Source organism: Phyllobates terribilis, unplaced genomic scaffold (genome assembly GCF_046119375.1).
Source record: "Phyllobates terribilis strain yellow unplaced genomic scaffold, ASM4611937v1 Scaffold_152__1_contigs__length_4461920, whole genome shotgun sequence".
Lineage (NCBI taxonomy): Eukaryota > Metazoa > Chordata > Amphibia > Anura > Dendrobatidae > Phyllobates > Phyllobates terribilis.
Window position 1 is genome coordinate 1,329,808 of NW_027362912.1, and position 12,890 is coordinate 1,342,697.

The 12,890-nt window shown below is 49.5% G+C and overlaps 1 protein-coding gene across 1 annotated transcript in view; it reads right to left on the reverse strand.

The window, feature by feature from the left end:
* Positions 1-529: 529 nt before the first annotated feature.
* LOC141206947 (dynein axonemal heavy chain 12-like) overlaps positions 530-12,890 on the reverse strand; it is a 33,622-nt gene continuing 21,261 nt past the window's right edge. Inside the window, exon 13 of the mRNA XM_073664316.1 lies at positions 530-1,111. The gene's annotated coding sequence lies outside the window, so the exon portion shown is untranslated. The remainder of the gene's footprint in view (positions 1,112-12,890) is intronic.

Consider the following 12,890-nt stretch of genomic DNA (forward strand, 5'->3'; position numbering starts at 1 on the left):
GCTCCGAATAGTACAACTCCCCACGGGAAGAGTAGGGCCCCAGGGTAGTGTATGATGGATGATGGAGGAGATGATTCCAACCGCATTAGCCAGGAAACGGAGGCCTCTTAAACAGTTCAGGGTCTTTATTAGAACAGGTAAAACGACCCAGAAACAGGCCCGGCTAGGAGGGGGCCTGGATGTCTGAGAGCAAGTGGGAAGCTGGCCCTGGTCAGAGTGAGGGTGTCGGCCTACCGTGCTCTCTGTGCTCCTTCTGGCTATTTCCCTTCTGGTAATGTAACAGCCCACATTCCTGAGCTCACCGTGTCCTCTCGCCCTTATGGCTTGCAACTTGGGTCCCTTGCTACTCCCGGCCTGGTACGGCTCTGCTGGTCCCTTCTGCTGTGGCGGAGCCTCCGGGCTTCTTAGGCCAAGGAACATACAGTCCCCTGCGGACTGGTTATCTGCTGTAGGATGTGGAATCCTCACAGCCTCAGACACCAAAGTCTGGAAGATTAGTTTCTTTATCTGCCAGGACAGACTCACTTCGCCTTTTGTCGCTGGCTCATGGCTCTCCTACTGCCACACGTCCTCTTAGGCTGCAACACAACTGTCTGTCCCTGCTCTGGGACACCTCTCAATCCAGAGACAGGTTGTCCAGTTCTCTCTAACCCTGCCCCCAGTTCCAGCTTTTATAGGGGCAGCCTGCTCCCCCTACTGGCCTGTGACAGGAGGTATTGCATGCTAATGGCCCTTGACTAGAGGACCTCCCCCTTGCTCTCAGACACAGCTTTATTATACATTTGTGTTATCCAGGCCAGGGTGACACATTCCCCCCTAGTAAAATTTTGTACTCCGGGACTAAACAATAAACAAAGATCATATGCATGACCATAAAACATTATCAGGCAAGTGACGCACAGATTGAGTTCTTAAGGTCACAGTGTGGTCTGTGACCGGGTGTCCATTTTCACCAACACAACGGGGAGCCTTAACCAGGTGGGGGTCTGTCCTAGCCCCAAGTCCTTTACAGTCTTAGTTCATTCCTTGGTCAGGCTCCGAACGCAGTCCATACAAAGTCCCGGTTATTAAAAGTCCATAACCTTTGAGTCCGTACGGTAACTGTAAGAAACTGAAATACACAATTACTAATCATGCATGTAAATTTGCAAACATTTCAACACTTGGCAACAGGGTTATTTACCGTTTTAGTGCACCCTATATTCTCCAGCGAGCGGGTATCTGCCCCTTTGTGCTTCTGGTTGACGTGCGTAACCCACTGTCTGGTGGTGGACCAACCTGGTTTTCTTCACTAGCGTTAGGGGTAGAGCTACCAGCTTGGTGTACAGGTAGGGCAGGCAGCTGTCTACGGGTCCTTTGGCTCATCGCAGGCATGGCAGGCTCACTGTCAGCAGAGGGTTGATTCTCCTGGGCTGCTGGTACAGGCTCTTCTGCCTCTGGAACTGCTTGCTCTTCTTCACCTTCCGGCTCTGGTGTAGGTTGTTGCTGAGCCGGTTGCAGGAAATGCAGGACGGGTACCACTATGGCATCGTTTATTCGAGTCCAGGACTGAGGGAACTCTCAGAGAACGGTGCTGATCATTTCTTCCTTGTCCTCTGCGGGTTCAAGGTCACTTTGATCCTCTTCTGCACTACGGAGTTGTTCGGGGCACCTTTTTAGGTGGTCTCTGGAGACGGTACTAGTGGTTTCTCCTCCATCCTTGGTGATCACGCACACCTTCGAGTTGTCATGATCAGACTGCAGTACGGTGTAGGGTTCCCTTTCCCACTGGTCGTCCATCTTATGTAGCCTTCTCTTTCGCTTCAGGACCTGCTCACCAGGTTCTAGGGGACCAGCAGGGGCGTGTTGGTTGAAGAGTCTTTCTTGCCTTTCTCTCACCTGGGCCAGGCTCTTCTCCACACTCTCCTGTACATTCTTGTACTGCAGTCGCCTCTCCGAATCCCAGTCCGCATCCAGGGAGGTGTCCTCAGGTGTTAGGACTCCCATCTCCAGATCTAGGGGCAGCTTACCTGGTCTGGCTCGCATCAGGTAAGCCGGGGTGCAGTTTGTAGCGTTCACCGGGATATGGTTGTATAAGTCTATCAGGTCCGGCAGTTTTTCTGGCCACAGGCTGCATTCCTCCAGGGGCAACGTCTTCAGGAGATCAATGACTATATTGTTCATTTAATCACACATCCCATTGGTTTGTGGGCGGTAAGGCGTTGTCCGAATCTTCTTACAGCCATAGAGGTTGCAGAACTCTTGCAAGATTTCAGCTCCGAACGCTGGACCCTGGTCCGTCAGGACCTGTTCCGGATACCCGTGTGGACGGCAGAAGTATTGCTGGAAGGCTCTGGCCGCCGTTTGGGCTGTCAAGTCTTTTACCGGGACCACCACTAGAAAACGGGAATAGTGGTCCACGATTGTCAGGGCGTAGATGTATCCTGACCGGCTTGGAGCCAATTTGACGTGGTCCAGAGCTACCAGCTCAAGAGGCTGCTGGGTGACGATGGGCTTCAAGTGTGTCTTCTGGCTGGTGCGGTCTTTTCTCCTTAAGTTACAAGGGCCACAGTCCCTGCACCACTTCTCTACAGCCCCTCTCATGCCGACCCAAAAGAGCCGTCCTCTTAGCAGGAACTCCAGTTTCTTCCAACCGAAGTGCCCCGCTCTGTCATGGTAAGCCCGCAGGACCATAGCTGCATCCCGCCTTGGGACCACGACTTGCCAGGTCAGCTCTTGTGTCCGGTGGTTGACAAGTCTTCTGTACAGCTTGCCTTCATAGAGGAACAGCTTGCTCTTCTCTTTCCATAGCTGCTTGGCTTCCTCTGGAGCATCCGGATCTAAGCGGGCATCTTCCTGGGTCAGCAGATCTTTCACCAGGCGGATTGCAGGGTCACTATCTTGGGTCTCGGCCCAGCTGTGGTGAGGTAGGGGATTGATCATAACGGTTGTTAAATCTTCCTCCTTCACGCGGTGGGAGTATTGAGCGGCCCCATACCGGTGAAACGCGGGGAGTTCTACCTCCTCCAGCTCTTCTGGGTCTTCGTCACCTTCAGGTAAGTGAGGCATTCTCGATAGGGCATCAGCGTTGGCATTGGTTTTGCCTGCCCGGTACTTGATCACGAAGTCATAATTGGAGAGACGGGCCATCCACCGCTGTTCCAGGGCACCAAGTCTTGCACTGTCTAGGTGTGTTAACGGGTTGTTGTCCGTGTACACAGTGAACTTTGCGGAGGTCAGGTAATGCTTGAAGCGTTCCGTTAGGGCCCACACCACCGCCAAGAATTCTAGCTTGAAGGAGCTGTAATTCTCCGGGTTCCTCTCGGTGGGCCTCAGCTTCCGACTGGCGTACGCGATCACTCTTTCTCTGCCCTGTTGGTTTTGTGACAGTACGGCTCCCAGTCCCACATTACTGGCGTCTGTGTGGAGAATAAAAGGCTGGCCATAATCAGGGTAGGCCAGGATCTCATCCCCTGTGAGGGCCATCTTCAACTGACGGAAGGACTCCTCTTCCGGTTTATCCCACTTGAAGGGTGGCTTTTGGCTTCTGGACTTAGACTGTCCTATCAGGAAGTCCTGCATAGGAGCTGCCATCTTAGTGAACCCGGGGATGAACCTTCGGTAGTAGCCTACCAACCAGAGGAATTGCCTCACTTCCTTGATGTTCGAAGGGCTTGGCCAGCTCTTGATTGCCGTGACCTTCTCAGGGTCGGGGGCTACTCCTTCCGCACTTACCACGTGCCCTAGGTACTGGACCTTCGGTTTCAACAGGTGACACTTTGATGGTTTCACCTTCAGGCCATAGCCTGCCAGGGCTTCGAACACCTCGGCCAGGTGCTTTAGATGGTGCTCGTAAGTCTTCGAATAGACGATCACGTCGTCCAGGTAAAGGAGGACAGTCTCGAAGTTTCGGTGCCCTAGACAGCATTCCATCAGCCTCTGGAAGGTCCCTGGTGCGTTCCAGAGCCCGAAGGGCATACAGTTGAACTCGCTCAGTCCCATCGGGGTGGTGAAGGCGGTCTTCTCCTTGTCAGCCTCTGCCACAGGAACCTGCCAGTACCCGCTAGTAAGGTCCAAAGTAGAAAAGAAGTTAGCTGATTTTAGTGCGGCTAAAGACTCTTCTATTCTAGGCAGCGGATATGCGTCTTTGTGGGTGATACGGTTGATTTGTCTATAGTCCACGCACATTCTCATGGTGCCGTCTTTCTTTTTTACCAGAACCAGGGGGGCTGCCCAGGGGCTACAGCTATCTCTAATGTCCCCAGCTTCTTTCATTTCCCGCAGCATACCTTTGGCGTTCTGATAATGTGCAGGGGGTACAGGCCTGTGTCTCTCTTTTATTGGTGGGTGGCTCCCTGTGGGGATGTGGTGTTCTATCCCTTTTACTCTGCCGAAGTCTAGCGGGTGCTTACTAAAGACTCTCTCGTACTCCTGTACCACCCGGTAGACTCCTTGTTTTTGGTGCAGGGGAGTGGAGTCAGCACCCACATGGAGTTTCTGGCACCAGTCCTCCTTTTGTTTCTGGGAGCCATTACTCTCCGCCTGTGGAGAGGGAGGCAAAGGTTCCACGGCCCTGATAGCTTTGTGCTCAACAGCAAACAGTTTGGCAAGTGTAGCGTACCTGGGTAAGTGTACCTCCCTCTCCCCAATGTTGAGAATGTGAACGGGCACCCTCCCATGACGGACATCAACCACCCCCCAGGCTGTCAAAATGGTGGGCCTGCTGTCTGAGTACACGGGTTCTACCATGGCTTGGTAGTCTCTACCTCTCAACCCGATTGCAGTCCGACACCAGATCATCATTTCACTTTTGGGAGGCATGGAAATGGGGAATGGGTCACTCAGTCTTACGCTACCGATCTCACCACCAGACAGTTCTACCTGCTGCCGTCTCATCAGGGCTTTTATCTCCTTGTTGAGGACTCTCTGTTGGCTGGAACTAGCATTCACTGCCACCTGTTGTAGAATTACAATTACCTCTGAAAGACAATTTTCAATCACGTTAGTACCCACAGTTATTTTAGGGTGACTTTCACGACGGTCAATGTCCACAATAATCACTCCCTGTGCCGGTAGTTCAACTTTACCAATTTTAATGGTCATTTCCTTGAACCCCATCTGCGGCACGGGCAAGCCATTACTGGCGATGATGCTCAAGTCACTGTCTGGGTACCGTGTTATATCAGCATCAGTCCAATACTGCTTAAAAAGTACATAAGGGATAGTAGTTACTTGCGACCCGGTATCCAGCAAGGCGCTCATGGGGATACCGTTCAGCACCACGGGTAAAACCGGGCGCCCCCCCCAACGTACTTATCACGCCAATTATAAGGGCCTGGTGATCTTATGCCTGGGGGTTGGCTCTCTGCCCCAGGTTGGACCCGTTTAAATTACAGTACCTGGAAATGTGTCCGGGCTGGTTGCATCGACGGCAAATGGGCTGTCCATCCTCTGCGTAGCGATCTGTGGGCCTCCCTCGGAACGACGGGGTCCTCCTCTGTCGACGCCACGGGACATTCTCCGGACTTGAAGCCAACTCGATGGGTCTTGACGGGTCCACTTGTAACGCCTGGACGGTCCTGGTCAATGCCGCAACGCTCCTGGTCAGCTCCTGGACTTGGTGATGCAGATCTTTCGACGGGGCTTGGTTCAGGGCCTGTGCATCGTCCCCCACAGAGTCCACAGAGGAGGGCGCCGCCTTCTGGTGGTAGGTGAGAGCAGGGCGCCGGGGGTTTATAGCGCCACTTGTTGCGGGTTCACGGAGCACCCTTATGGCCCTGTCCTTGAATTGGGCAAAGGTCAGATCAGGGTTCTGAAAGAACATGAGGCGCAGCTGGGTCCTGTGGGCGCTAGACAGCAGACCTTCTATGAACTGTTCTGTTAGTAGCTTATCCGTATCCTGCACGCTGCCAGGGTCAGCTTGTTTGATCGCTCTCAAGGCTTCCTGCAAATTTAGGGCATAGTCTCTGATGCTGTCCTGTGCCCGCTGCTTACATCCGTAGAACCGCATTTTAATTTCAGCGGAGGTACGTGTATCAAAGGTACCCCGCAGCCGGGCCAGAATGTCCTTTACGGTCCTTTTCTCCTCAGCGGGCCATTACTTTACCTCCCGCTGGGCTGTGCCAGTTAACTGCCCTGTCAGTATGCTAATCTTCTGTTCCTCTGTCAGGGGGTAAACTTGGAACAAACTGTACAGCCTTTCCTTAAAGTCAGTTAGGGCATGGGGCTCCCCTGAATACTTAGGCAACCAGGCCCTCCATTGACGTAGGGCAGGGAAAATGGCATCACCGCTGCTGCAGCTGTGCTGGTGGTAGTGGGCGCCTCAGTGTCCGACATCTTCCTCCCCCCTAGTTAAGCGTGGTCTACCTTCTGACGATCCTCTTCTGTAGGCCGCGACTCCGCTGGTGCTGCTCTGGACGAGGACCTGCGTCGCGTCCTGATGACGTCAGCGTCGCTCTCTCTCCCTTCCAGGACCTTACGCAGCGTCGGTGCGTGGGGCGGAGATTCGGGTCTCGCGCGGTTTGGACGTCCACGCCCCTCCTCTTCCCGCGCAGCGTCCTGAAGATGGCATCCGTTGGCGGGAAAATGGCTGAAGATGGCGGGAACCGACGGAAGATGGCGGGAGACGGTTGAAAATGGCGGGAAACGGCTCCGGGTGGTGGAAAAACTCTTCTTCAGGTACGTGTACAGTCTTTTTCAGGCACGCAATACCCGTTTGTGGCGGGTTGGTTACAATCCTGCCGACTACGCCAAAGCTGACTCACCCCCTGGGCCGTGGGACACTCGGAGCCGGGCAATAGGGAGACGATGGGGGTAGTGGTGGCAACCCGGTCCGTGGCTTAGGGTGGTCAGGCCAGTGGCAGTCCTTTATAAGTTTTAAGTAATGTCCGACTACGCCACCCGTGGATTGTGGTCAGTGCTAACCGCCGCTGCAGTGCAGACCTCTGGGGCAGATGTAAATGTGCAGCTCCGAATAGTACAACTCCCCACGGGAAGAGTAGGGCCCCAGGGCAGTGTATGATGGATGATGGAGGGGATGATTCCAACCGCGTTAGCCAGGAAACGGAGGCCTCTTACACAGTTCAGGGTCTTTATTAGAACAGGTAAAACGACCCAGAAACAGGCCCGGCTAGGAGGGGGCCTGGATGTCTGAGAGCAAGTGGGAAGCTGGCCCTGGTCAAGATGAGGGTGTCGGCCTACCGTGCTCTCTGTGCTCCTTCTGGCTATTTCCCTTCTGGTAATGTAACAGCTCACGTTCCTGAGCTCACCGTGTCCTCTCGCCCGTATGGCTTGCAACTTGGGTCCCTTGCTACTCCCGGCCTGGTACGGCTCTGTTGGTCCCTTCTGCTATGGCGGAGCCTCCGGGCTTCTTAGGCCAAGGAACATACAGTCCCCTGCGGACTGGTTATCTGCTGTAGGATGTGGAATCCTCACAGCCTCAGACACCAAAGTCTGGAAGATTAGTTTCTTTATCTGCCAGGACAGACTCACTTCGCCTTTTGTCGCTGGCTCGTGGCTCTCCTACTGCCACACGTCCTCTTAGGCTGCAACACAACTGTCTGTCCCGGCTCTGGGACACCTCTCAATCCAGAGACAGGTTGTCCAGTTCTCTCTAACCCTGCCCCCAGTTCCAGCTTTTATAGGGGCAGCCTGCTCCCCCTACTGGCCTGTGACAGGAGGTATTGCATGCTAATGGCCCTTGACTAGAGGACCTCCCCTTTGCTCTCAGACACAGCTTTATTATACATTTGTGGCATCCAGGCCAGGGTGACACACATTGTGGTCCTGTTCTTGTCACAGTTTGGGCAGCGACCATTATTTCCTCTTCTCTTCTGATCGAGAAGTTCCCTTATCACTCATCTTGTAAAGTGGCACAGAGCGGTAGTCGTGACTGAACGTCTGTCTGATTTCGCTCTGGCACTTTACAGACAATGGGTGTCCCAGTCCCAGTGTGGTCTAGGGTGTGGGGTGCAGCACATTCTCTTGTAGGCCGCAGGCCTCCACTGCCTTCAGGCTTCTTTCCTCAGAAGCCGCCGCACACAATTTAGGGGACACAAAGTTCTTTGTAACAGTCAAACATATACTTGACAGTTCTAGTTCATCAGGTGGGTACAGACAGGATAAGGCACAGCAATTCACATTATCCTCCTTCTTAGCATAACTCCTCTTCAGCCCTGTTGCTAGCTCATCCTGTATTTCTCGTCCACCTCTGCAGTGCACCCGGGACTGGCCTTCAACTTCCATCTATGCAGGTCCCTGTCCATCTTCCTTTGTACTTCAGAGTACACAAAGTATCCGGCAGCTCCTATACCAGACCTTAGGCTCTGGACGTGACTGGAGCGATTGCTCTGGATCCCAGTAATGCCTCCCACTGCCTGGAACAAGTGACACATGCTGCCCCTAGCAGCCCACCGCACCTGAACTTCACCTTCACTATGCACTTCACTAACTCTCACTGAACTCACACTATTCTGACTCCATGACTAAGCTGCAAGCATAGGGCGCTGTGAGACACCGTTTCTAGGCTGTCTCTTTACCGTACTCAGACATAGTGATGTCTTCAGATAGTTTAACTCGACTGCAAGAAGCACATTGTTGAAGATTCAGAAGAAGATTTATTTTCTAGCAGAATACTCGATGATGTGCAAATGTACAGCAGGTAAAAAGACTTTTTTAGAAACGGGCTGGAAGCACATAAGCTTCTAACATGGCTGAAAATGGTGAATGAGGAAGAAGAATGGAGAAGAAGGGAGGGGTTACTGACATCACAGCTACATCTGAGAGAGACAGGGAGAGACAAAGGACAAACTTATAAGAAAGGAAAACCTAACTGCATAGCAACAAAACAGCAACTTAATGATAGTGCAACATGGTCTGTAAGATTCCCAAATCATGGGACATGGCGCACACTATCAGGAAATGCCCCTCTTTTTATTAACACTAGTGCCCATCCACTGCACTAGTTCTATCAATAACTATTTCCTATCTCATATACTAAACCTATTATCCTTATCCTATGTGTTATGCAATTCAAAAATTCTATAAACAAATTAGGAAATCCCAGAATTATAATAGAAACCCTAAAATACAAATGTTATTAAATCTCATTAAAAGCGGGACATATATCACCTTAAGTGAAAACAAATTAGTCACACCCCTAACGATAGACCCTTATTCAGACTGCCGGAAGAAGCACTTCTCAATCAGAGGCAGGCCACACCCATTGAGTACTATATACAGTGGGTACGGAAAGTATTCAGACCCCTTTACATTTTTCACTCCTTGTTTCATTGCAGCCATTTGGTAAATTCTAAAAAGTTCATTTTTTTTTCTCACTAAAGTACACTCTGCACCCCATCTTGACTGAAAAAAAACAGAAATGTAGAAATTTTTGCAAATTTATTAAAAAAGGAAAACTGAAATATCACATGGTCATAAATATTCAGACCCTTTGCTCATATTTAAGTCACATGCTGTCCATTTCCTTGTGATCCTCCTTGAGATGGTTCTACTCTTTCATTGGAGTCCAGCTGTGTTTAATTAAACTGATAGGACTTGATTTGGAAAGGCACACACCTGTCTATATAAGACCTCACAGCTCACAGTGCATGTCAGACCAAATGAGAATCATGAGCTCAAAGGAACTGCCTGTTACGATGTTAGTAGATACCCTGAAGTCCAATGGCGAAAAAAGCAGAGACTGAGACAAGAGTAGTGTGAAAGTCTATTTTAAACTCAAGTGCAAAAGATCACAGCAAACAGTTTATGAAGGTAAGTTCATTCCAAACAACACTTCTTAGAACCTAATCTGTAAGGCACGGCCTTCATTACTATTAGGGTATGTAAACGTTAACGATAGTCCAAGTTTACTTAGGTACAGTAATATGCAAACAGAAATAAGGATAGTAAGCAGACGTAGGCATTCCTCAGTTGATTGTGGACTCACGTAGTGCAGAAGAGAAGACAAACTGGAATATGGATCTGGATATTGAAGAATGCAGGAGGTGCAGCGGAGGAAACAGCGATGTCTTAAACCAGAATGAGGGAAATTATGCCAGAATAGGGACAATATGCCAGAGAGGAGCCCATGATGGGGGAAAATGTTATAGCATGAGGTCTGACCCAATTCCCAACTCCATTTGCTGAAATGCAGCCCCAAACTTACAGGACCCTTCACCGTGGTTATGCATCACTATTGACCACAGACACTCATTATTGTTCTGCTCTCCAGCCCTTCAGTGAACAAACTCCCTACAGTAACAACCACATTTTTCATATTTTGGCTCAACCGCGCACAACTTGCCAATCCCCCCCCCCTCCTTCCCCGTTTTCTCTGTTTTAATGCAGTGACTCAGCGTCACTTGGCCTTGTTTTGATGTGGAAGATATGGCTTTTTCACCATAATTCTGCTATGAAGACCACTTCTGGCCAGTCTTCTCTGAACAGTAGATGAGTGAAGCTGAGTCCCACTGGTTGCTGCCAGTTCTGAGCTGATGGCACTGCTGGACATCTTCCGCTTTTGAAGGAAAGTAACCATAATGTGTCATACATCTGCTGCACTAAGTTTCCTTGGCCGACCACTGCATCTATTGACCTCAACCTTGCACATTTTCTTGTGCTTCTTCACTAGTGCTTGAATGACACATCTTGAACCCTCAATCTGCTTTGAAATTTGTGCCTTAGAGACCTTGCTGATGTAGTATAACTTCCTTGTGTATTCTTGCTCAGTCTTGCCATGGTGTATGACCAGACACCTGACTGCATTATTACAAAATCCCTGACTTTGCGCAGGTGTACCTAGAAGAATTGACGCTGTTTTAAAGTGAAAAGTTGGTCACACCAAATATTGATTGGATCTAGATTTTTCGTTTGTTCATTCACTTGTATTTTGTTAATTGATTAAATAGATCATTAACATTTCTATTTTTGAAGCGTTCTTACTTTACAGCATTTTTTCTACACATTTCTAAAAATTATTTTTATGTGTCTTTTATTTGCTCATTAATAATCTGATATACCTTTTGGTATTTTGTGTATAGTTGTTTTTTTGCTGTTGGGGTAAATTGTAGGATATTGATTTCAGAGGGGTTTCCTGATCCTTTGATTGTAGGAATGAGTGGTATATATGTGCTAATAAATTAGGACAAACGTAGGAAATTTAGGAAAAAAATTGGACATATCGGCAGTAATAACATGCTGATTGTGATGTCATGAAGATGACTTGAATTTCCACCATTAAGAGAACAGCATTGCTGGTCATTTATATTAAGTAAATTGGATATTCATTCTTCTTGATTGTGATGTCATGAAGATGACTTGAATTTCAACCAATCAGAGATCAGCATGTTTCAGGTCACCCAGATAGAACAGTCCATGAAACATGAGTCACGGCCACTGTGAGGTCATAATGCTGATTAGAATTTCCACCAATCAGAAAACAGAATTGCCCAGAAGAACCACCCAGGAGGTATGAGTCATCGCCACTGTGAGGTCATAATGCTGACCAATCACAGAGCAGCCATGCCCAGATTTTCCACCAATCACAGAGCAGGCACCCCCAGATTTTCCACCAATCAGAGATAAGCAGTGGGTATAAATAGCAGCCACACCCAGATTTTCCACCAATCAGAGATCAGCAGTGGGTATAAATAGCTGCTGCCGCCTGCCCGGCTTAGCCTTGCACTGGTTGGGTCTCTCTCTTTTTCTCTCTCTTGGTATCTCCCGGTATCTATCCCTCCCCTCTCTCTCTCTTTGACCCAACGGCCCTCTTAAGGGCTACCCCAAATGTGTAAAAGATAGAACCAATATTTGTGTTGTTTGTCCGTTTTATGAGCCTGTGATTAACCCCTTCCCACTCTTTGCTATATATATATATATATATATATATATATATATATATATATATATATATATATATATATTTATTATGTGCAGGTGGGCCTTAAAGGGATTTTCCAGGACAAACATTTTGATGGCTTATCCCCTGGTTAGCTCATTAATATCAGATTTGTGGTGGTCCGGCACACGGCACCTCCACTAATCAGCTGTTTGCAGCTTCGGCCGAGGTCAGATGTAAACAGTGTTGAGGAGCTGAAAAATCACTGATCTGTTCACTCTGTAGTGGCCGCTCCCTGGTGCTGCAGATCAGCTCCTATTACATGAATATTAGCTGATCTGCAGGACCCACAGTACAGTGAATGGAGCTGTGATGTTCAATCTTCACACTATTTACACTTGAGCGCTGCAATCAGCTGATGGGTAGAGCCGGTGCCGCGTGTCGGAGCCCCACCGATCTGATATTGATAACCCATCCCCAGGATAAATCATCATTATTATACTACTCATACATGAAGAAAGCGAGGTGGCACACCGATTTAATAAAATCTTCTTTTATTCCATTTCCATTAAAAATACAGGGAAGCGGCGCCTTTTGCGGACGACGGCCGTTTCGCGTGTCTATCACGCTTCTACGGGTCGAGGCATATGGTCATGGGGGTGTGCAGGGGTTAAAATACTCCCGACCCCACCCCCTGCACCAAACAGCCATACAAAATGTTACAACAAAAAATACATTAAAAACAACCACCCAGGAGGTATGAGTCATCGCCACTGTGAGGTCATAATGCTGACCAATCACAGAGCAGCCACACCCAGTTTTTCCACCAATCAGAGCAGCCATACCCAGATTTTCCACCAATCAGAGATCAGCAGTGGGTATAAATAGCCGCTGCCGCCTGCCCGGCTTAGCCTTGCACTGGTTGGGTCTCTCTTTTTTCCCTCTCTTGGTATCTCCCGGTATCTCTCCCTTCCCTCTCTCTTCTCTCCCTCCCCTCTCTCTTCTCTCTCTCTCTTTGACCCAATGGCCCTCTTAAGGGCTACCCCAAATGTGTAAAAGATAGAACCAATATTTG